The sequence below is a fragment of the Bubalus kerabau genome, chromosome 2 (assembly GCF_029407905.1).
Source record: "Bubalus kerabau isolate K-KA32 ecotype Philippines breed swamp buffalo chromosome 2, PCC_UOA_SB_1v2, whole genome shotgun sequence".
NCBI classification, from domain to species: domain Eukaryota; kingdom Metazoa; phylum Chordata; class Mammalia; order Artiodactyla; family Bovidae; genus Bubalus; species Bubalus kerabau.
Window position 1 is genome coordinate 127,812,993 of NC_073625.1, and position 25,936 is coordinate 127,838,928.

Sequence of the window (25,936 nt, forward strand, 5' to 3'; positions counted from 1 at the left end):
ACTTCCACTTTTCACTTTCATGCATTGGAGAAGGAAATGGCAACCCACTCCAGTGTTCTTGCCTGGACAGTCCCAGGGGCGGGGAAGCCTGGTGGGCTGCCATCTATGGGGTCACACAGAGTCGGACACGACTGGAGCGACTTAGCAGCAGCAGCAGCATACTCTATTTCTTAAAAAAAAACCAAACTGGTTGAGAGTCACTAACTTGATTTCATGACCTACTAATGGACTGTGGCCTGCGATTTGAAAAACACTGCCCTAGGCTGGGTTATATTTACAATATTAAAGTCCCCTCACTCCACTTCTTAATGTTTAAATTCAGTTAACTCTTGTGTCTCTACATCTTTGCCTTTATTCTCCAGTATGTGGTCTTTGATGGCCACTGCTCTTACAGTGATCTTTACAGTTTAGGGATAAGATGAAAACTCTTGAGTGTGGGTGATTTTGTAGATCATGACATGGTTTTCTTCCTTCAAAGAGAAAAGTCAACATGAATAGGCAACAACTCAGCTCTGTTAGATTTCTTCTTATTCAGCATCTCAGGGACAGGTCTTCAAGTCATTCTTCTTATTGGGTCTCTAAAAGTTATTTCTCCTTTTCTATTTGTAGCTCATAAAATCCTACCTTTTTTTTTTTTAATTTAAACACCTGCCAAAGAGATTATTTTGAAAAGGTGTGGATAGGTATTGTTATTATTATTCAATTGCTGTATGCAACTGCTATCATTTTATTATTGCTTATGGATTCTGTGGGTCAGGAATCCAGAGGCAGCCCAGAAGAGATGGCTTGTCTCTGCTCCACAAGGCCTGGGGCCTCAGTGAGCAGAGACTCGTATGGTTGGGAGATGGATCTTCTGTGGGTTTCTGCACTGGTATATCTGGTGCCAGTGCATGACTTGAGTCTGGGCTCTGTGGGGTCTGTCAGCTAGAGTGATCATTTGTGGCCTCTCCATGTAGCATGGAATCCTCACAGTGTGTGACTGGGCTCTGAGAGAGGGTGCCTTGAGAGTGAGCATTCTAGAATGACCCCTGTCAGTTTCATGACCTAGCCTTAGAAGTTACACAGTCTCACTTCTGTCAGACTCTGTGACTAAAGAACTCACAAGCCCTCCCCAGATTCAAGAGCATAAATGCCTGCATGATTTTAAGCCACAATCTCTCTGACCTTGTTTCTTCACCTGAAACATGGAACTAATAATAATCCCCATGTAAAATTGTTGTGAGGATTAGAGAAAATGTTTCCTAAGTGCCCGAATTATACTGCTGCTGCTGCTAAGTCACTTCAGTCGTGTCTGACTCTGTGTGACCCCATAGACGGCAGTCCACCAGGCTCCCCTGTCCTTGGGATTCTCCAGGCAAGAACACTGGAATGGGTTGCCATTTCCTTCTCCAATGCATGGAAGTGAAAAGTGAAAATGAAGTCACTCAGTCGTATCCCACTCTTCACGACCCCATGGACTGCGGCCCACCAGGCTCCTCCGTCCATGCGGTTCTCCAGGCAAGAGTACTGGAGTGGGGTGCCATTGCCTTCTCTGCCAAATTATACTATCAGATCAGTCGCTCAGTCGTGTCCGACTCTTTGCGACCCCATAGCCAACTTCGCAGTTGCCGCACCTGAGTGCCCTTAGTACTCATTGTTCCCATTCAATCAATGGCTTCTCACGGCAAGCACCTGTGACTCTCTACCTGGGTTCTTTCTCTTGCAACTCCTGCTTGGGGCAGGCTGGAAATGCCAAGAAGTTCATGCCCCTAGATGCAGGCCTTTCAACCAATGATCAATGTAAGCTGATGTATTAAAACTTCTTTCTTGCTCTCTAAACAAACTGAAGCCTATTTTACATATTCTCCTAGAGGTCCCCAGTGGATTGTGGCTTGGCTGTTGTCAGTGGTACCTTCTCATCAAAGCATCTGGTACTGGTTTCTTTCCCTTCTCAGCCTCACTTCTCTGTACCCTTCCAGTGATTACTTCCCAAGTAAACTACTTGGCACTCAAATCCTTGTCTCATGAACTACTTCTGGGGAACCAAACTGAAGACAATGGTCACTATTATTCATTCATTCGTTACTGAGTACCAACAATGTGTCAGGCACTGTTTCTTATTACTACTCCATTCTCCTGTAAACTGCTACACCTAGGATTTCTGGTTTCTTGGATTTTAACAATTACTAAAAAATTAAAGGAAAAATTTAAGAGAAACAGTTTCCCATAATCTCACCAGAGTACAAAAGCTACTTTTGTTTCTTCCTATTTGCTCCTATTTTAATACTTGTGCACATTACAGTTGCAGTTTTAAGTACAATCTAGTTTCTTTGCCTTATTCTTCCACTTAGCTTCCTACCATACTCATTCACTAGCCTTCAAAATTGACACTTTAATTCTTGCATTATACTCCATTACCTATTGTAGGACACTGTGATGGTTAATTTTATGTGTCAGCTTCACGGGGCCATGGGGTGCCCAGATATTTGCTCAAACATTATTTTGAGTCTTAATGCACTTAAATGTGATTAATATATCAACTGATCAACAAACAAAAACAGATTGTCCTCTCTAATGTGGGTGGGCCTCATCCAATCTGCTGAAGACCTGAATAGGATAAAAAAAACAGACCCTACTCTAAGGAAGAGTGAATTCCATCTGCCTGACTGCCTTTGAACTAAGACATTGCCTTTTTCCTGCCTTCAGACTCCAACTGAAACTTCAGCTTTTCCTGGGCCTCCAGCTTGCCAACTCACTCTGCAGATTTGGGGACTTGTCAGCTTCCATAATTGCATGAGCCAATTCCTTATAATAAATCTCTACATACATACACACACACACTCTCCCTCTCCCTTTCTCCCCACTCAGTTCTGTTTCTCTGGAGAATTCCAACAGAAGCATGTAGATTCTTTTTTATTTTTTCCAAATGTGGCTAGTACTACATACAAAGTCTTCATGCCATAATCTATTTTTGTTTTTTTATTTTATGAGCAACACATGAACATTGTATAAACTGAAAAGATTTTCCTTCCTCCATAATGAAAGTCACTGTTGCAAACTTCTTGTACTTCCTTCAAGAAGGACACTATATTAACATGACACTAAGGGCAGCATACTCCTCACACTGTCTTGTGCTTTTTCCATTCAAGAATATACCTTGGTCTTCTTTCATGCCAGCATGCACTGCTTAAGTGCTTCTGACAGGTTTGTTCCCTCAGCTCCCCTTGTTCCTATTTTTTTGTGACCGCATCTCTCCAGTATAGGGACTCTTTCCCCAGCAGAAAAATCAGTATCTTCCTTCTCTACTCATTCATATAGTCACTCTTTCAGTCACTTGCTAAATGTTTACTGAGCATTTACTCTATGGTGGGCACTAAGCCAGGCCATGGATAGAACGGTAAGTAAAATAGGTCATGCCCCTGCCCCCATGGAGTTCAGCCTAGGGAAATAGAAGTACTGGACCAGAAATTTCAGAGAAGCTAGGTAAGTGAATTAATAAAGGATGTTTGTGGTGCAAGGGACCAACACACAGGAGGGAGAACTTGCCCCAGAAAGGCTTTCTGAAGGAAGTGTCACCTTGCTAAGACCTGAAAAATTAGGACTTAGCCTGGTGAAGGATTCTGGGAAAGGTGTCCCTGGCAGATGAGAAGAAAGGGAGACAGCAAGAGAGGGAGCCAGGAGGAAGGAAAGTGAAGTCGTTGCTCAGTCATGTCCAACTCTTTGCAACCCCATGGACTGTAGCCTACCAGGATCCTCCGTCCATGGGATTTTCCAGGCAAGAGTACTGGAATGGGTTGCCATTTCCTTCTCCAGGGAGGAAGGAGGAGAAAACTAAATACGGAGAATGCTAGTGGGCTGGAGAGGGCTTCTCCGGTGGTGCTAGTGGTAAAGATCTTGCCTGCCAATGCAGGAGACGTAAGAAACATAGATTCAATCCCTGGTTTGGGAAGACCCCCTGGAGAAGGTCATGGCAACCCAGTCTAGTATTCTTGCCTGGAGAATCCCTTGGACAGAAGAGCCTGATGGGCTACAGCCCATGAAGTTGCAAAGAGTTGGACACGACTAAAGTGACTTAGCACACAGTACACACAGTGGGCTGGAAAAATTAATCCAGCAAAGTTGGCACATCTAGGCCACGGAGGTATCATGGCAAAGGGAAACCAAGGAAGGGTCTACTTTTTGTTAATTCTTTCAATTTGATGTTTCTCTGTTTCTCTTTTTCTTCTAGGTATTTGAATACTTTTTAAGCTGAATATTCATTAGAAGGACTGATGCTAAAGCTGAAGCTCCAATACTCTGGCCACCTGTTGAGAAGAGGTGACTCACTGGAAAAGACCCTGATGCTGGGAAAGACTGAAAACAGGAGAAGGGGATGACAGAGGATGAGATAGTTGGATGGCATCACTGACTCATGGACAAGAGTTTGAGCAAGCCCCGGGAGATGGTGAAGAACGGGGAAGCCGGGCGTGCTGCAGTCCATGGGGTTGCAAAGAGTTGGACACAACTGAGAGACTTACCAACAACAGTGCTAATTTCAGGGCTTCCTTGGTAGCTCAGCTGGTAAAGAATCTGCCTGCAATGCAGGAGACCCCAGTTCGATTCCTAAGCCAGGAAACCCCCCTGGAGAAAGGCTAGGCTACCCTCTCCAGTTTTCTTGTGCTTCCCTGGTGGCTCAGAGGGTAAAGAATCTGCCCACAATGTGGGAGACCTGGGTTCGCTCTCTGGGTTGGAAAGATCCCCTGGAGGAGGGCATGACAACCCATTCCAATATTCTTGCCTGGAGAAACCCCATGGACAGAGGAGCCTGGAGGGCTACAGTCCATAGGGGCGCAAAGAGTCAGACATAACTGGGCGACTAAGCACACACACACACACATGCTTATTTCAACATCTGAGTCTTCTCACCATTGGTCTCTGTTGATTGCCTTTTCTCTTGAGAATGAATCTTCAGACTGTATCCTGAACTTTGCAAATTTTATGTTGTAAAGTTTCTGGATTTTGTTGTATTTTGAGAGAGAGAAAGAGAATGATTGCGTGTGTATTTTAGCCAGCAGCTAATTTGATTGAACTTGAACTGTAAACTCTATCTCTTGAACGGTCGCTCAAATGTCAATTCAATTCTTTTTCTTTTGTTCTGAGCTCAAGTCTGTCCAATGCATATGCATGTGGTTCAGGAGTCAACCAGAGATTTGGCCAGAGTTTATACACAGAATTAAGAGTACTCCCTCTGTGACTCTCCCTTTCCTGAGATTCCACTCCCGCCTTTGCAGCACCTGGGATTTCCTTAAGCTTCATCCTGTGGTGCTTTAGACTAGAAAGACAGCAAATGTTCTCTCTGTTTTAGTTACCCCATGCGGTGCTGACTGTGGCTTCTCTTATGGCAAAAAGCTTTGAAAATGGATAACTTATCCTGATGTTCCTTTTCCCTGAATGTTGACTCCTCTCCAAAATCACTGTGCTTTTGTATTTTGTCCAGTTTATAGTGATCTGTGGAAGACTGAGTCTGTTAGGAGTTACTTAGCCACACACTTATGGACCATTCTTTTTTTATTGGAGAATAATTGCTTTACATTGTTGTGTTGGTTTCTGCAATTCATCAACATGAATCAGCCACAGGTATACATGTCTGCTCCCTCTTGAACCTCCCTCCCACTCCCTACCCCATCCCACCTCTCTAGGTTGTCACCGAGCACCGTGTTGAGTTCTCTGCATCATACAGCAAATTCCCACTGGCTACCTATTTTACATACAGTAATGTATGTTTCAACTACTCTCCCAATTTGTCCCTTCCTCCCCTTCCCCCACTGGGTCCACAAGTCTGTTCTCTATGTCTGCATCTCTATTGTTGCCCTACAAATAGGTTCATCAGTACCATTTTTCTAGATTCCATGAAGTGAAGCGAAGGTCGCTCAGTTGTGTCTGACTCTTTGTGACCTCATGGACTATAGTCCATGGAATTCTGCAGGCCAGAATACTGGAGTAGGTAGCCTTTCCCTTCTCCAGGGGATCTTCCCAACCCAGGGACCAAACCAGGTCTCCCGCATTGCAGGTGGATTCTTTACCAGCTGAGCCACAAGGGAAGCCCCCTAGAGTCCATATATATGCATTAATATACAATATTTGTCTTTCTTTTTGACTTACTTCACTCTGTATAACAAGTTCTAGGTTCATCTACCTAACCAAAACTTACTCAAATTCATTGTTTTTTAAGGCTCAATAATATTCCATTGTATATATATTGACTATTCTTATTTTGAATCATAAGCTTAGGATAATTTTCAGGATTGACATAAATAATGCATAAAATTTTCATGCTTCATATTTTTTGTTCATAAATATTTCTTATTAATAGAGAATCTCCTTTAACTTATTTATTTCATTGCTTTGATGGAAATAAGTTTATTTTCTTTGATTTTTCTCTCCTACAATAAATTTACTTTCTGGAAATTTCATTTAGCTTCTGTTTGCTTTAAATAAAAATTCATATTTTAAAAAAGATATAGTGTTGACATTTTTTTTTAATTGTAGAGGACAGACTATGGGAGATGGTATTTCTGTCTTAATTCTTATCCTAAGTACACCGTAGGATGCTGTATCATAAAAGAATATTTTATACCTATTAAGAACTAACTCACAGAAGAACAGTTAGTGATTTGGGGCTTCCCAGGTGGCTCAGTGGTAAAGAATCCACCTGCCAATTCAGGAGACATGGGTTTGATCCTTGATCTGGGAAGATCCCCTGGAGGAGGACAAGGCAACCCACTCTGGTATTGTTGCTTGGGAAATCCCATGGACAGAGGAGCCTGGCAGGCTGCAGTCCGTGGGATCGTAAAGAGTTGGACGTGACATAGCGACTGAAGAACAACAACAAATTTAGTGATTTGAAAAACAGTTCACTATATACTAAAAACACAGTTGACTAAAAGAAGTATGATCTTATTTTTTTTTTTTTTAAAGTGGGGCGGGCATAAATGTTGGATCAGTGGCTGGACTCCACAGCTACAGTTCACAGACTAAGCCGTAGTTCTCTAAGGCTCATACAAGGTGCCCACAGTGACTCAGTCTGAGAGCCTTCCAGCTCTGACCTCAAAGGTTGTTGAGCCTAGAACCTTCAACCCTTTATATCCATACCTTTGCTGTGTCCTTGTGACATGCGGAATGTGTTTATATATCCCCAAAGAAAAGAATTTCCTTCTGAATTCCATTTCTTCTCTTTTCCACCTTGTTCATCCCTACTCTGTCCTGGCTCATATTGATTGCTTTTCCCAATCCTAGACTTGAGAAGTTTGGGGTTTGTGTTCCTTTTTTCCTCAGAATGTCATGCGTTTCTATATGAACTTCTCCCTCCTTATTGAGACTAGTTCTCATATCAAATGATGACAGAGTTTGCATTAAATAAAAGGTTGTGTTATACCCTTTTCCCAGATGGTGAGAGCCTGTAGACCGTATATTTACATAACCAAATTTGGACTTAAACTGACATATCAAGGGATTCAGCTTTGTGACTTAATACAAACATCTGCATATTTCATATCCATCAGCCATAATAATTCTACATAAAATAATAAAAGTCCACAATCCAACAACCTAAAACCATAATCATTTATTTTTCACTGTGTGTCTTCAGATTAGCTGAAGACACACAGAGAAAAAGCAAAGCTTTAAGGAAAGGTTGGTTCTACTATTTGTCTACTGTGTTTGTCTACTCTTTCTCATTCTCCTTGGACCACAGCTTACCTGAAACATACTATTCACAAAGCAACAGACAGGAGCATATGAGAAAGGCCCAATTGTACTGGCACATTTTAAGCCTTCCCTTTCAAGATCTTTACCATCAATCCATTGGCCAAAGCAAGTCACATGTTTAAGCCCAAAATCAAGGTGTGCAGAATACATTCTATCTATCATAAGGCCATACAGCAAGAGCGTAAATGTAAAATACTCCTACAGGACAAATAATTGAATCCACCACACTTAGGGTACCATATTTGTATATGTGTTTTTTTACACATGGTTTTCCAATCTAAGTAGCAGTAATCAGCTATTAGAGTAGACTTCACGGCAAGTAGACTTGGGTTTGAATCTTTACCCCAGCACTTTACTGGCTATGAGAACCTGAGAAAATGACCTCATCTCTCTGAATCATGATTCCCCACAAATTATCCACAATTCCATCACCCAGATTTAAACTCTATAAATATTTTGGTGTGTTTTTTTCTAAGTATATACTAATTTTCCCCACAAATTTGGAATAACAATGTTTAAAAAAATTCTACTTCAAAAATGTTTTGCCAGATCATAAAGTTTTTTTGAAAGAACAATTCTTTCTCCTCTCCTCCTCAATCCCTTTCAGAGTTCAGGCCCTTATGGTGGCAGAAGAGGAGGTGTCTCAGACTGCTCATGTCAGAATCACATTGAGGACCCCCTGGTGGCACAGTCAACAGGAATCTGCCCACTAATGCAGGGGACACAGGTTCCATCTCTCTGGAAGATCCCACACACTGGGGAGCAATAAAGCCAGTACGCCACAGCTACTGAGCCCACAGTCTAGAACCCGAGAGCCACACTACTGAGCCTGTGCACCGACAGCCCATGCTCCATAAGAGAAGCCACCGCAATGAGAAGCCTGCACATCACAATAGAGTAGCCCCCTTTACCACAAGAAAGCCCACGCAAAGCAACAAAGACCCAGGAGAGCCAAACAAACAAACAAACAAAAAAACACATGGAAACTTCAGTAAAAACATGGATTCTGAAGGCCCCAAAGCTTTCAAACACCAAGCCCTTGGAGCTGGGCTTCTGGGTAGAAATCTTCCTCATTCAGAATGGGCTGATTTTCACAAGCAATGGAGAAGTTAAACTTCTAAAGGGACTCAAGCCATTCTGGCTTTCCATCTTGGAAATCATGGACACTCAGAGTGGTTATCCAAATGTTTGAAACTGACTGCCAGTTCAAGGAAAAGCATAATTTTTAAATTGCTGCATAATTTTTATCATATGGGTGTTTCTATTTTCCTTTTGCTGGGCATTCAGGTTGTTTTCCATCTGTCACTATCTCAAATAAAGAATGTTGCAATAAACATGCATAAATCTTTGACCACATTTATGATTATTTCCAGTGGAAAGATTCCTAGAAATGTGATCCCTGAAGCAAAGGGTATAAACATTTTGAAGGCTCTTGACAAGTAGTACATTGCCAAACTGCTTGACAGAAAGGTTATACTAATTTATTCTCGCACTAGCATAGTCTTTAGGAGTTAATGCTTTTAGATGAAACTCCAAAGTGATTGTTTTCACTTTGAGTGAGAATGTGGAAGTGTCACAGAACAAATGTGGAACACTTAAAAATAAATTTCTTTTAAAAAGTGAAGCTGGAGGAAGCAATAAAATTTTTGGATATGAAAGATGATCTAATTTTAATGAAAATTAGATCAACATGCTAAAGTTGATGTCCTATAGAATAGCACTTATAGAAACCCATCTGCAAAGCTAAGGAAGTCTTGCAAATGATCTTCAAAGATATTCAGGTAAAGAAAAATCGAATGACAAATAGAAGAGAGGAATAGGAAATAAACCAGAATTTCTGCCAATTCATTTCTAAGAGAGAGAGGAAAAGAAACAAAATGATGAAATGAGTTCAAGCTAGAAAGTAACATAAGAATAATATGAGAGGTTTAAGAAACGTATTGATGGGGAAAATATTAGGACAAAATGCCTGTGTTCTAACTAAATATTGGAGACACACAGAGGTGATCCTACAAGACTTTGAAATCACCCCTTAAAATTTCAGCCTCTTGATGCAGAGGGTGAAACACTGACGATGAAACTAGCAGTGGAACTCAGCGGGTAGTGTACAAACCCTCCCTATCACTAGGGAGACCCCCAAGTGGGGGGCTCTGCTAGCCCGTTGTTTCTAGATCAGATGGGCTTGAGCCCCACTGTGCCTAGCACAGTTCTATAGTTCTACCAAGCCTTCTGCTGAATCATGAGGGTATGTGTTTCGGAGGGCCTTTCTGCCTCCCAGCTCTGGCTTTTCTGAGACCATTTCTGTTCCCCAATGTGTCTATATGGTTCCTTACTCTGCTTTCAACAAGCCCCCACTCACACAAATCATTAGTGTGTTCAAGTTTGCTAAGATGTGGGGGTCTCGAGGAAGGGTCACATTGCTCATTATGCCACAAAGCACTTAAAATGACATTTTAGGCTTCCTGGTTCATAACTGTCCTTTTGATCATTCCCTACTGGAAGTTTCTCACTGGCTTTTATCCCGTGCAGGGCCCTTACTCCATCCATCTCCTAACCCCCTCCTCTTCTCACTACTCCAACCTATAAAGGAGCACCTTCTTCCCAACTCAGCCACCAAGAAAAATTAATTTCCTGCTTCTGTAAGTGTAGACTTTTGGTTCTTTTTGGTTGCCTGAGCCCTAGCCAGCCCTTATACCCTAGGGGCTTATGATGGTATTTCCTGAAACAAAGACAGCTACTTTCTCAAGAATTCTGCTAATAGACCTTACTGCTGAAAGACACCCTTACAAGGTGATTAGATTCAGCATTCTGCCTTCAGCATGTAATTGAGAATAAGAGATTAAGTGAATTGCCCCAAATTCATTAAAATGAAGAAGAGGTGAGGACTAGACTCCAGGTTTTCTATTTCTAAAGCTATGCCTTTTCCACATCAAATTAATGTTTACCCTGTAATGGTGGCTATTCTTTTGTTTCTGATATGAGTTAATAACTTACTTCTGAAAACTTGCTTTCGTCACTCATCAAAAGCAGCATCTTGGTCACCATTCATTGCACCTTTTGTTTTTGGCAATAGTTTTTAGGAATAACTGAGTTGGACGATTCAGAATTCTTTACTGCTGGATTCAGAACATCAGAGAACTGTTAAAGTGAACAGTATCATTAACCTCACAGATATAGTAACTATCCCCTCAACCTCATCCTCTTCCCTTCTTTCAGAAGAGATTGTCAGACCAGATGAAAAGCTTAAATAGAATTGGGCATAATGCTAATTTTAAAACTGAATCATATTTCCCACTGACTTCCATGATTAACTTGAGGATGTCTTATCACAGAAAAAAGTTACACTTCTAAGATAAATAATATATATGATAGCAATAAGATTTTATAAACTAGTCTTTTAAGAATTCAAACTAAGCCACAAAGTACAGTTACTTTACTGAACCAAAGCAAAATTGGTATTTTACAGAAATGCACAAAAATCCCCCTCCTCAGGCTGGAGCACAGTGAAAATATGCTCCTTGATGCTCTGCCTGTCACATTCAGTCACTTGAATCCAGCATGAGTACTGGACAAATTACCTTAGAGAGTGTGGCAGGAATTAGCTATTTGTTTATTTCACTGACCTGGTGAAGGCTGCTAATAGCTGTTAATCATTCTTTTAAAAATAGCAACAAACATAAAAAAAATTTCTTATAAGCAGCTGCTGCTGCTAAGTCACTTCAGTCGTGTCCAACTCTGTGCGATCCCATAGATAGCAGCCCACCAGGCTTCCCCATCCCTGGGATTCTCCAGGCAAGAACACTGGAGTGGGTTGCCATTTCCTTCTCCAATGCATGAAAGTGAACAGTGAAAATGAAGTCGCTCAGTCATGTCCAACTCCTAGCGGCTGCATGTATGTTATTTAAAACTGTCCATGTGAATAATGGCAAACTTCTGACAAAAACAACAATTTTTGTTTTGGTGTGGTACTTATGTAGCTGTTCTTTTTGACAGTAATTAGCTAATCAAATCAGCTGCTTCTGAAGACCACTTCTGGTCTTGCTAAAGACGTCTTTCACATAAAGGAGGGTGGTTTTTTTTACTCTTTTGGTAGCACTGTCTGGCATGTGGGAATCTTAGTTTTTCAATCAGGGATCAAACCCATGCCCCTTGCATTCGCAGCACAGTTTTTATTATTGGTCCACCAGGGAAGTCCCAGGAAGGTAATTTTTTTTTTTTAATTATCCAGGAGGGTATATATCCAATTTGTCTAAAACAGAGAAAAGATTATATAGGTGAATTAAAAAAAAAAAAAAGAAGTGCCTGAGGTATATAAAAAGAGCTATCACCCATTAAAACTAGAATTTATCCTACCCATTCTAATATCAGTGGTCACTGGTTTTTTAAGATTTAGAAAAGAAAATCTCAAAAACCAATGGCCAGATGTGGTACTGATCTTAAAGTAAATTGCTGAGGCAAATGGCATCATGTTCTATATGGTGGTGACTACAGCAGTTTCATAAATACACAGAACTTCTCTGAGGATTATTCAGTTGGGCAAGACAGCAATGTTTTCAGCCATGCTTCCTCCTTCCTCTTTTAGAAATGCTGAAGAACCAGGGGTAATTTCTCTGGCTTTGAACAAAAGGACTCACCGGTTTTACTTACTGTGTACTAGGCAGTTCTCTATTGTGCCTTCTCTATCAACATTACCAGAAAATACCAACAATGCTGGATTTCGAGAAATTCTGCTTAGGTTTATTTGAAAGTCATGTGATTAATACTTTATTTGGGCAAAGCAGCTAATTAACAACTCTAGTTTGGGGATAACCTGTATTTTTGACACTTCCCCTATCTCCATTCTCCCCTTATTTTTTGTGTATTTGGTAGAAAAAAAATTAAATCTATATTGGTACAACCACTATGGAGAACAGTATGGAGGTGCCCAAATAAACTCAAAATAGAATTAGCATATAATCCAGCAATCCCACTCTTGGGCACATATCTGGAGAAAACCATAACTCAGAAAGATTCATGCACCCCTATGTTCATAGCAGTACTATTCGCAGTAGCCAGGACACAAAAGGAACTTAAATGTCCATCAACAGAAGAATGGATAAAGAAGATGTGATATGTATATACACACACATACATACACTATGGAATATTACTTAGCCACATAAAGAATGAAATAATGACATTTGCAGTAACACAGATGGACCTGGAGACAATTACACAAAAACAAATATATGATATCACTCACGTGGAATGTAACTTAAAATTATATAAATTAACTTATTTATAAAACAGACTCACAGATTTCAAAAGCAAACTTATGGTTACAAAAGGGGAAATGTGGGGGAAAGAGATAAATTAGGAACTTGGGACTAACATATACACACTATTGTACATAAAAATAAATAACCAATAAGGATCTACTGTATAGCAAGGGAAATCTATCAATAGTCTGTATCATCTATAATAACCTATATGGGAAAAGAACCTAAAAAAATGGATATATATATATATATATATATATAAAAAACTGAGTTACTTTGCTGTATACCTGAAACTAAGACATTATAAATCAACTATACTCCAATAAAATTTTTTTAAAAAAATGAACTTATGTTCTTTGATAAAGATGCCTACAAAATATTAAGAAAAAAAGATGTTACCAAAAAAAGGATGTTACAAATAACAGGCATGTATGTTGTATAAAATTGGTTTGTATAAAATTATGCCTGTTTCCAGTATATTTATGACTTATGTGTATGTGTATATGGAGATGGTCACAAGAATGTTAATCAAAATATTTTTCCTCTATAATAATGATAAACAATAATAAAGTCATTCTCCTTTTGATAAAATAAAAATAAATAAATAGATACTAGTATTCCTGAGCACCTTCTTTGGAGCTGACACAGATGTTTCAGAAGCATGCAGGCAAATTCTAAGTGTGCAATGAAGAGGACTTAATAGGATTGAGGAACCACAACCAACTCCATTTTTGTTAAGTGTCTTGCTGGTTTTGTCTAACTCAAGTTCTTGGACTTTCTAGGTCTAATGGTCATTCCTTGCCCAGATTTCAGATAGTTTCATTTTACTTGGCTAGACCAGATCACAATAATAATCAAATTTAGTTCTGGGCATCACAAACTTGCACATGCAAAGGTGGGTGATCAGAGTGATGAAACAGGGGCATGCTGAATGAGTTGGCAGCAGGGGTTGGGGGACAGGATCTAAAAGCACTGGGAAGCATGCTGGTTGATAACACTGAATGGCAGAGGAGGAGACTATTCTGTGTAGCACCACAAAGAACAGCACCTTGCCCTGCCTCCCTGAGCCTCAGATTCTTCATTCATAAAATAAGGTGGTGCGCTTGAAGATTTCTTTTAGCTCAAGATTCTCTTGAGTCTCTAAGTAGTGGGAAAAGTGATTTCAGCTTAATTTGAAGAAAAGCTTTCTTCTAATCAACCAATCTTCTGATAACAGGCAGCTTCCGAGCTCAACTATGTTGACTTCTCTGCTGGTGCAGGCACAGTCAGGGTGGTCATCCATCAGGAAGCCTGTGGCCAAATCCCCTGACACAATGACACGATGACCCAGATTACTGCTAAGATCCTTTCTGTTCAGAAACTTTTATTTCAAGTAGTTAGTTGCCAGGAGAGCAACTCCCATTGGAGTGAATCTAAATGGAAAAGTCAAGAAACGAGCATGAGGAAGCACAGCCTGCCAGTGGGGCAGTTAACATCCTTACCTGTTATCTACTGAGTGACAGGCCTCGTGCCAGGTCCTTGGCATACAGCATCTTTAACTCTCACAGCAATTCTATGATAGGTATTATTCTCCTTTTGCAAAGAGGAATTGAGGCTTGGAGAGGCTAAGTAACTTTATTAAGGTCACACACCTAGTAATGAAATTCAATTCTAGGTCTACTGACTTCAATACAGCACTTCTCACCAAGCTTTCAGAGAAGCAGGATAAAGGGGGAGGAGACAAAAAGTATAGACAACGTATAACATCAAGGAAGCCAAATGCAGTATAAATTAGAAACCACGCACTGAAGATTTCTGTGGCCTGCAAGCAGGAAGGAAGTGTTTACTTACAGAATGAGTTTGAGAGGCTACTGTACCAACAGTGGACATTCAATTGTAAAACAAGAGGCTCGTGGTGTTTCTGCTGACATGACTGTTTTGAACTAAATGTTTATGTCCTCCTCTAGAGAATCTTCTGGGTTCCCTCCCTGGGAATACTCTTGACCCCTCTTCAGGCATTTATTCCTTTTCAAACTTTATCATGACTATTCGATTCATGTTCCCTTAGACCATTGATTCATTGCCTAATGTTGCTTTCATTGTTATTTTATTGTATGCCACCTGGGAAAATATATGACAGTTTTCCTTGGATACTTTCCGTGGGCCCCTCCAAATCCACACTTGATCCTTCCCTTTCCTATTGTGTCCTGGAGGCTGCCCATTACCAATAGCACCATGGGCTCCTTTGCCCCTGCCTTCTGCTTTGGAGGACACTGTGAAGAGTGGGAGATGAGTGAGATGATAATTATTCCTTCCCTGTTATGCTGTCACCCTTTCATGGTGCAGTGAGCTGTGACCGTGTTCACCGCAAGTCCAAGGTTTCTGTTGGGCAGTCCTCTCCAATAGCTCTCTGGGTTCCATTAAGTTGTCCCTCCCTCCCATCACTCTTTAGGCCAAGTGGAGGATGGTTCCCTGTTGCTGCTAGAGGCAGAGTGCCGCACGAGGCTGTGTTTCTGTCCTTTAATCCCACCTACACCTCTAAATAGTAGTACTTCTACTAAGATTCTCAATCACCCTGATTGGGCATGCCATCTGTTTCCTACCAGGATCCTGACTAACTTATTATTAAAAGCCTCATTAAAAAAAAAAAAAAATCCTCTCATTCTTGTAGCTCTTTCCCGTGGCATTTATCTGTGTATTTCTAACTAATTTGCCTGTACCATTCATTAACTTACCAATTTTAGCCATTATCTATTGACTTCCTATTGAGCCCAATGATCTTGGGCTCTTCCACAACTCCTCTTTCCAACATAGTTAGAACCCAGTGCTTTTTATTAAATGAGACTGGTGAGTGGAAAGACAGCCTTTGTTTTAGATAGGATGATTCAGCATCATAAAGATGTGTGTTATCCCTAATTTATAATGTAATTTGATCTGAATAAAATACCAACAACTTTTTACACAGCTTGACAAGTTGGTACTAAACTTCATATGGAAAAAACAAACAAGAACAGACAGGAAAACAGTGAAACAAAACAAGCCAAAAAAAAAAAAAAAAAAAACTAAAGAAAGGAAGGAAGGAAGGAAGAAAAAGCTATAAGGGGGACTAGCCATACCAGATGTGAAACATACCATAAAGCTTTTATAATTAAACAGTGGGGTATGGACACATGAATAGATAGACCAGTAGGGAAAAAAGTCAAAAAATAGAATGAAATATATAGGAAACTTTAGTCTGTGCTAAATGTAGCATCTCAAAATGCCTGGGCTGAAGGATTTTTAAATAAATACTACTGGAGCAACTAGTTAGCTATTTGGGGGGAAAAAAAGGTAAAATTAGACTCACACCTCATACTCTACACAAGAATAAACCCCAAATGCATCAGGGATCTAAATAAAAAAAATGAAACCACACAAGTCCTATTTTAAAAATGAGTGAATTCCTCTTTAACATAGGTGTAGAAAAGGCTTGCTAACTCTTAACTCAAAATTAAATGGAATAAAGAAAATATTAATAAATTTGATTGCATAAAACATTGCATGGGGAAAGAAACACCATAAACAAAGTTCAAAGACAATTAAAATGTGGGAGAGAATATTTGTAACATTTATCACAAATAAAGGGCTTATATTCTTAATATTTAAGTAACTCATAAAAATTAAGGCAAAAAGTAGATCAAAACCCAATAGAAGAATGGACAAAAGACATAAGCATAAAATGTACAGAAAAGGAAATAAAGATGACCCTTAAACACATGAAAAGTTCCTTCTCATTTATAACAAGATAAATACAAATTAAAATTACACTGATATACCATTTCTCACCAATCAGAGTGACCAAAAGTTAAGAATATAATCACACACCTTGTTAGCAGGCTGTATACATTTCACTCTTACACAATGCTATTGTGAATACTAACTGCTATGATCTTTACAGAGGAGAATTTCACAAAATGTATTTAAAATACACATGTATGTGCACATATACTCTTTAGACTTAGCAATACCATTTCTAAGAATTTACTCTGAAGATAAACTTCCAACAATACAAAAATACACACATGAAGGTTATTCACATCACAGTTTATAAAATTAAAAAATACTAGAGGTCACTGATATGCATATATATGAGATAAATGAGTATTATGGAGTTGCTAAAATAAAAAAAAAAATGAGAAAGATCCCCATGAACTGATATGATTTCCAGGATACATTAAGTAAAGATATCAAAGAGAAAGAGAATATCACCAATATTCTATTTTTTTTTTTTTGTAAAAAGTGGGAATAAGAAAACATATGTGTATATGTTCATTTGTGCAGAAAGAAACATAGTAAATATAAACTAAAGACTAAAAAGACTGGGTACCTTCAGGGACTGTGTAGGGATGGGCTGGATAGAATATAAGGAAGGGGAAGGGATGGGAATCATTTGACTACAATTTCTGTGTTCTGGAACCATGCTAATTTTTACATATTCAACAACAACAAAATGAGAAAAAAAATCAACAAAGATGGAGGGAAAATCTAAATTGTACAGACTAACAAAATTTCAAATGAATAAGATAATCAACACTGAAGGGGGAAATAAAACTCAAGTGACTTTTGAACGCTGTATTTGGACTGCATATTCTCAGGCTAAACAGAACAGAACTCTAAACTAATACTAGATAAGTTAGAAGCCTAGTTAATAGCCTTTCCGCCACCCGCCCCCCTTCAGAAGTGTGGGTTAGCAATTCTGTTTATTCTAGGATTGATCAAGTAAGTAAATATATTGTGGATAATGAGAGCCAGGTTTCTCACAGTTAAAGAAGAGCTACAAACAAGAAAAGTGGGAAGGAGGAAAAAATGAAGTCTGCAGTGTTTCACTGGAATCAGAGGTATTAGTGTGAACTTATGATTTTTTAATACACACAGTGATAGATAGGTAAATATAAACAGGTAAATATAGGCAGATATAGATCAACCTGTGTGTGTATTTACATACATAATCTATTTCCTAGCTCTTTTGGCTGTCAGGGTCTAAAATCACCAATATTCTAGTAGCAATGAGTGTATCTGGCATGCAGATCTTGGTTTCTCAACACTGTTCTTTGCTAGAGGAATACAAAGCTCCTTGGTAAGTGGCTGATTGTAAGACTGAACAGAGAAAGTACAAACATGGAACAATGTCAGAAGTTGCCATGAGCCAGCTTGAAGAGGCTCTCCCTGGTCAAATCTGGGACAGTCTAAGCATCAAAATATTTATAAACAATACAAAATACATCTGTTATCACAGTGAGTTTATAATACCTTGAATAAAATAAGAATCTATTAGTTTGGGGTGGAGGAGGGAAAAGAAAAGCTCTTCCTTACAGTAGAAAGCCAACTAATAAAAAGGAATGATATTAGAATCACCATTTGGCAACCATAACAAAAATCCTTAACCTAGTCAAGAATCAGCAATACAAAACTTTAAGCAACAGAGTATTTGTATAGTTTCAAGGTATTGTCCCAAGAGATACTTAATAACTATGTAACAGGGAACATACACACACTACCTTCAGCAAATGAGCAAAGTTAATATCACCAAAGTTAATAATGGGACAAATCTGCACTGTGCACCTCCTGATACAATACACAGTATCACTTCTGTATTCCTGCAAGAAAATCTATTGAATCTAATCACGAGGAAACATCAGAAAAACTCAAATTGAGGAAGACGCTCCAGCTTCCCTGGAGACTCAGGCGGTAAAGAATCCACCAGTAATGTGGGAGACCCGGGTTTGATTCCTGGGGTGGGAAGATCCCCTGCAGAAGGGAATGGCAACACACTTCAGTATTCTTGCATGGGACATTCCATGGACAGAGGAGCCTGACGGGCTACAGTCCATGGGGTGCAAAGAGTTGGACACGACTGTGCCACTAACATTGACTGACTACAAAATAAGTAGCCTGTTTCTATCAACAAAGTCAATGTTATGAAAAACAAGGAATGACTGAGGAACTGCACACATTAAAGGAGAGTAAAAAGACAAAACAGCCCAATGCAACAAACAATTTGGGATTTTCTTTTGCTGTAACAGACATTATTGATACAACGGGTGAAATCTGAATTAGGTTTGTAGATAAGAGTATTATTTCCTGGTTTTGATCATTACACTGGGGTTATATAAAGACTGTTCTTTAAGTAGATATAAACTGAAATTACTTAGACAAAAAGGGACATCCTGTCTGCAGTTTACTCCCAAATGGTTCAGAGAAACACAGAAAAGGATTCAAGAAATATAGTAAAACATTAACATTTGAGAAATCTGCATTAAATGCTTTACAGGACTACTTTGTAGTATTCTCGCAAATTTTCTATAAGTTCAACATTATATATATGTTTATATATTAGGTTGGTACAAAAGTAATTGTGGTTTCGGACTGTGAATTTTAAATCATTATAACTAGGCTCAAAAATGCTGTGCTATGCTTAGTTGCTCGGTCACACCCAACTCTTCACAAACTCATGGACTGTAGCCCACCAGGCTCCTCTGTTCATGGGGATTCTACAGGCAATAATACTGGAGTGGGTTGCCATGCCCTCCTCCAGGGAATCTTCCCAACCCAGGGATCAAACCCAGGTCTCCCATCTTGCAGGTGGATTCTTTACCATCTGAGCTACTAGGGAAGCCCTAGGCTCAAATATATTTTTATTAATCAAAAGAGGAATCATGACAATAAGTTTGTTCATTTCTGTAGGGTATAAAAATCTGTGCTTCAGGAGTCGATGAACTCTTGGAAAGCATTTTCTGCCTCCTGATGGTTGTGGAAGTGTTTTCCCTGCAAAATGTTGTTGATATGCTTAAAGAAGTGGTAGTCAGTTGGTGAGAGGTCAGGTGAACATGGGGATGAGGCAAAGCTTCGTAGCCCAATTCCTTCAACTTCTCAAGTGTTGGTTGCGGGACGTGTGAGAAGAATTGGGCCCTTTCTTTTAACCTCTGCCGGCTGCAGGCGCTGCAATTTTCAGTGCATCTCATCGATTTGCTGAGCAGGCTTCTCCGATGTAATGGTTTTGCTGGGACTCAGAAAGTTGTAGTGGATCAGATAGGCAGCAGACCACCAAATAGTGACCATGACCTTTTTCTGGTAGAAGTTTGGCTTTGGGAAGTGCTTTGGAGCTCCTTCTTGGTCCAACCACTGAGCAGGTCATCGCCGGTTGTCATATAAAATCCACTTTTCACCACACATCACAACCTGATCAAGAAATGGTTTGTTGTTGTTGTGTAGAATAAGACACTTCAAAACAACCAGTTTTTTGATTTGCGGTTAGCTCATGAGCCACCCATTTATTGAGCTTCTTCACTTTTCAATTTGCTTCAAATGCCAAATGACCATATAATGGTTGACAGTGAGTTCTTTAGCAGCTTCTGATGAAATTGTAAGAGGATTAGCTTCAATGATGGCTCTCCACTGGTCTTTGTCAACTTCCAATGGCTGGCCACTACACCCCTCATATTGAAGGCTCTCGTCTCCTTTGCAAAACTTCTTGAACCACCACTGCACTATTCATAGCAGTTCCTGGGACAAACGTGTCGTTGATGTTATGAGTTGTCTCTGCTGCTTGATGACCCATTTTAAACTCAAAAAATTGCTCAAATTTGCTTTTTTTCTAACATCATTTCTATAGTCTAAAATACATACAAAACAAACAGGAAGTAATAGGTCACTAGCAAAAATACAAAGAGAGAAATGTGCATTAAAATGATGTATAATATAACCACATTTATTTAAGGATGTACTCCAGCATCAAATGGCAAAGTTCAACAATGAAAAACCACGATTACTTTTATACCAACCTAATATAAATCTATATATGTGTGTACACAAATACATAAGTATATGTATGTATAAACCAAAAAAAACTTTCAGTTTTAAAAAATGTAGATCCCTGGATTCCAGCTTTGAAATTTTCATTTTGGAGTCCAAGTGGTGTCTCTTGGGAATCTGTATTTTAAAAGTTCTTCTGATGATTATCATGCTTAACTTGGTTTGAGAATCATTCTGGGCCAGATAGAGTAACAAAAATTTTGTTACTGAAGAGGCAAAAAATGATAAACATCCATTTACCTACCACCCAGCTTTAAAAAACAAAAACCAGTTATAATGAAAATTCCATGTGTGCCCCTCCATCTCCTAGTCCCCTTTCTGTCCTCCAAGAAGTGATTATTATTCCAAGTCTGGAGCTTCCCCAAAGATAATCATTATGTCATATTTAAACTTTGTCATTCTCGTGCATACTTTATACATTTATACTATACAAATATATCCATATCAGCTTTGAATTGGTTTATCACATTTTCAAACTTCAGAAATGGTATCATAAATACTTTCTTCTGCAAAAACTTTTCATTCAGCATGATATGTTTTGGTTTTTAACTGAGGTGGAGAAGGCAATGGCACCCCACTCCAGTACTCTTGCCTGGAAAATCCCATGGATGGAAGAGCCTGGCAGACTGCGGTCCATGGGGTCACTAAGAGAGTGACTTCACTTTCAGTTTTCACTTTCATGCATTGGAGAAGGAAATGGCAACCCACTCCAGTGTTCTTGCCTGGAGAATCTCAGGGGCGGGGGAGTCTGATGGGCTGATGTCTATGGGATCGCAGAGTAGGACACGACTGAAGCGACTTAGCAGCAGCAGTGTGTATACTAGTCACTCAGTCGGGTTCAACTCTTTGTAATCCCATGGACTGTAGCCTGTCAGGCTCCTTTCTCCATGCAAGAAGACTGGAGTGGGTTTTAACTGATACAGGTAGCCTACTTCATCCAGGAGAGAGGGAAAAACCAGTGATTCCAGGGGAAACAAATAACATGCATACCCTTTGGCTTGATGTGTAATATTCAATTTATGACTACACCCCCGTTTTTTAAAAAACCCATTTCCTTCTGCTGGACATTTGAGTTTTCACTATCCCAGTGCTACAACAAACCTTGTGTATTTTCTTGTTGGCACGTAGTTCTTCAGAGGAGAAATTGCTTGGTCAAAGGACATGCACATTTGTTCATTTTCTTGGAAGTCATCAGTCTTTCCCTCTTTGTGCAGTCATCCATAGTAACAGGAGAGAAGGCAGAATCTATGGGCATTGGTGTAGGTATATAGACAGACATACTGGGGATTTGTTGAAGCGCTCTTCTGATTGCTTCTATTTTCTCAGTGAAGTAAAAAGCAAGGTTACCTGCCGAGATCTAGAGTGGATGAAGAGCATTGGAGAGTGTGAAGAGAGATGATACAAGAGAAAGCCATCTAGAAAAATGATTGCCAGGGAGTGCTAAGGGCCTGTATCTTCAGCTTTACTAGATATTGACAAACTGTTCTTCTGAGTAATTGTATCAATGTATACTCTTGCCAGCAGCAGATGGTTGTTTCTGATGCTCCTAACCTTCACCAGTACCTTGTCTCATCATAACTTTACATTTTTTGTCAATTTGTTATTTGTGAAAAGTTTCAATTTCTCCCAGCTATTCATGAGTTGAGCTTACTGTTCATTTGAGCTTCTTCTTTAAATTAGCTCATTCATGTTCCTTTCTATTTTCTTAATGGCTGTCTTTTTCTGATTGATTCTTAAGTTCTCTTTTGCAGTCTGGATAATACAGTGTGTTTAAATTACGACTGTACAAATATTTTCATTGTTGAGCCTATGACCACTGATCCTTTCTAGTATAACCATGTGTTTTCCTAGAGTTAATAATTTCCTTGTTTTTCCATTTACCTAGTTTTCCATATACCTGTGATTTTTTCCAAATGCTCCAGTGTGCCTGCCATTCTATCAGAAATTATTACTATGCACTCACTGGAGACGGAAATGGCAACCCAATATAGTATTCTTGCCCAGAGAATTCCATGGACAGAGGCTACAGTTCATGGGTCACAAAAGAGTGACTAACACACTTTTCATACATGAGTTCCATTCTTTGTTCCTTGAAGTCCTCACTTTCCAATCCACCAGTTCTCTTGCTCCAGCCTATGTTGATTGCTCTCTGATTGCAGCATTGCTGGCATTCTGGATTTTCTATTCAGTCTCTTGGGTTGGATTCCTTATCTCCCAGATCCCATGTCTTCCTCTTTCATGGTGTTGCTGGCACTTAACCTCCAGTAGCTTCCCTCCAGATGGAGGCGTGTCTGAATCTTTGCATGTCTTTTCAACTGATGGTCTAACTAGGTTTAGGATTCTAGACTAGAAATCATTTCAGTTAGGTTTTGAAGGCATTGCTCTACTGCCTCCTAGAGTCCTTTGCTTTAGAAATACATTTCCATTCTCTTTCCAAATCCTTTTTATGTGACCTCTTTACTCACAGATGCTTTCATAATTTGAGTGGGTTCTAAGTTTTACAATGTGATTTTGTTCTGGATCTTTTGTGCTGGGACTTCAGTAAACCCCTTCAATCTGGAGTTCCATGTATTTAATTCTGGAAGTTTCTCATTTCTGTTGTTTTTCTGGCATTATTTTCTCTGTTCTTTTCTCAAACTTCTTCTAACTCAGTATTTGATTTTAGGTGTGGGGCAGATGCTTTTTTGTCTCTGTGCCTTTGCATATGTTATTCCTTCTATCTAGAACCCAATTCCTCTCCCATTCCTCAAAAATCCTTACTTATCCTTCAAAATACATTTCCAAATTCCATTCTTCCATAGTGATTCCCTCTCTGACCTTAGGCTGAATGACATGGTCTCTTCTCTATGCTCACAGTCTTTTGGGGCATCTCTAATGCCAGACTATAATCTGTTTATACATCTGCTTCTTCCATGATGATAAACTCCTTGTGCAGGATGATATTTATCCATTTCCGGATCCTTAGTGCCTAAGATTGTGTAATGCCATGAATAAATGAATGAATTCAATAAGGGGTGAAAAGTGAACATTTCTCCCTGCTATATGTCAAGTGCTATGCAAGATAGGTACCATCTTAATGCATTTTTACTTAATCCTTACAGCAAATCTCAGATAACTGTTTATGCAACAAATATTACCTTTTAGGTTCTTATTATGTGCCAGGTTTGATCCCAGTGATAGGATGAAAAACTAAGATCTCATAAAGACTTTTTTTCTCATACAATTTTTTACAGTTGATACGTAATTCACGAACCATAAAGTCCACCTGTTTAAAATGTACACCTCAGGGGTATCACCACTAGACTTTTTTTTATCTGTATAAAGGCACTGTTATGTATATCCTGGGGTCAAGGCAGAAGAGAAAATCAGGGGAAGAAATACAGTCCAGGGAAAGGGAGCAGTATGCACAAAGGAACAGAGCTTTGAAAGGGCCCAGGATTTGGAAAATATGAAAAGAACAGGGGAGCTAGAGTTTATGGTGAGAAAGTAGGCTGGGCTATTTTACAAATGAGGAATCTGAAGTTCAGAGAGGTGAATTAACTCAACTAAGGTCAAACAATTTCTCTTCTGCCAACTCAGCAGAAAGTATCTAAACAATGTTTCCCCATCACCAAACCATTCCCAAGAAGCAGGCAGGTGCTGACCCCACCAAACCTGTATTATCAAACACTGAATTTCCTCCAGCAATCCACCAGCCTTCCAGCAAAGAGGCTTCCTTTTCTCTTCCAAATCCTTGGATTACCTAGAACCATTGGCCATGGTGATCAACATTAGTTGAACAAACACATTTCCACTGTGGCTTTTTTTTTTTTTTTTTAAGACTCCAAAGGTCAAGACCATCACAGTGATGCTATAAGAAGGTGCTCTGCCCATGAACAAAATATTTGTCATGAAAGTCAAGATGAAACCTTAATACTTCATGAGCTCTTTGTTAGGCTAATATGTGTTTGCTAATCATGTTTCAAGCTCTCAGTATGACGATGAAAAAAAAGTGTATTTTCGTAGGCCTCAGTTTTCCTGCCTGCAAAGTGACATTAAGAAATCTTGTCCCAACCACCTTACCACCATCCTGCCCAAAAGAACAACTGGAAAACCATGGGGATCTGTTACTGTTTTGAAATTCTTGAGGAAAAGTTCAATACATGCTTTAAGAATATGCCTAATATAAGAATTTCTCCAAACTTCTGACCTCAGTAAAACATTCATAAAATCTTTGTTCATTAAGCTTAAATTCAGCCCGGATCAATCTACAGTTCATCTCTCTGGGAAGGGAGGAGCTACGGAAACTCCGAGAAAAAAGATAGAAAATGAGTTTTGTCAGGCAGTTGCAATGACTTTTGGATTTCCGTTTTGCATTCAGAGGCTGTTCCCTTCTCCATCACGTGAAAAAGCAACTCTACCTTGTAGGATAATGAACTGCAGGGGCTACAAGTCAGAGGTGTGGTGACAACACATCCGCCAGCACACTTACTATTCAAGCTCTTCTCCAGCACCACGTCTACAAATCACCAGCAGGACCGAACACACAAATTATAGCAAAGACCAGTTATTTTTCAGGAAAAAAAAATGAAAGTGATCTCATGAAACAGGGTAAAAGAGTTCATCAGAAGCCACCTCTATAGATACCTGCTATTATCCTTTGTGTAGCCTTCACAACAGCCAAGAGTTGGTTGCTTTATCCTGTCTTTGTGGATAACGAAACTTAGGCTCAGAGATGCTGGAACACTACAGGACATGCAGCTGAGGTCCTAATTCTAATAGGAAAAGTCTTTCTACCTGCCAGTGGGTCCTAGACAAGAATCACCTGAGAGCACTTACGGATAATAACAAAATGCAGAAGAATCTTTAGGTACTTGCTACCCACTAGAGAATCCATGCTACATTGTTTGCAGGTTTGCAGTAGGTCCAAGGAATTCACGATGTCTGAAAATATTATACAACAAAAGTTTTACTAACCTTTAAGAGACCAATTATCCCTGCCATTCTTGTTTCTCTTTTAGAAAGGGCAGTTTTGAAATACTGGAAGTAAAATAAAGCAAATAGCATGAAGGTGATGATACCCATTAGAGATATTTGTGTAAATAATCAGACGATCATTAATTTCTGGTCTGCTGAGATTTCTA

The 25,936-nt window shown here is 39.4% G+C and overlaps 1 long non-coding RNA gene across 2 annotated transcripts; it reads right to left on the bottom strand.

The window, feature by feature from the left end:
• Window positions 1-19,567: 19,567 nt before the first annotated feature.
• LOC129643763 (uncharacterized) lies at window positions 19,568-25,755 on the bottom strand. Of its 2 annotated transcripts, none has more exons than XR_008710491.1 (4): window positions 25,440-25,755; window positions 24,468-24,555; window positions 21,915-22,170; window positions 19,568-20,987 (listed from the first exon to the last, which is right to left on the bottom strand). It is a non-coding gene; the product is annotated as an uncharacterized LOC129643763 (long non-coding RNA). The 2 variants fall into 2 exon arrangements; XR_008710490.1 differs by having other exon boundaries at window positions 25,285-25,755.
• Window positions 25,756-25,936: the final 181 nt, after the last annotated feature.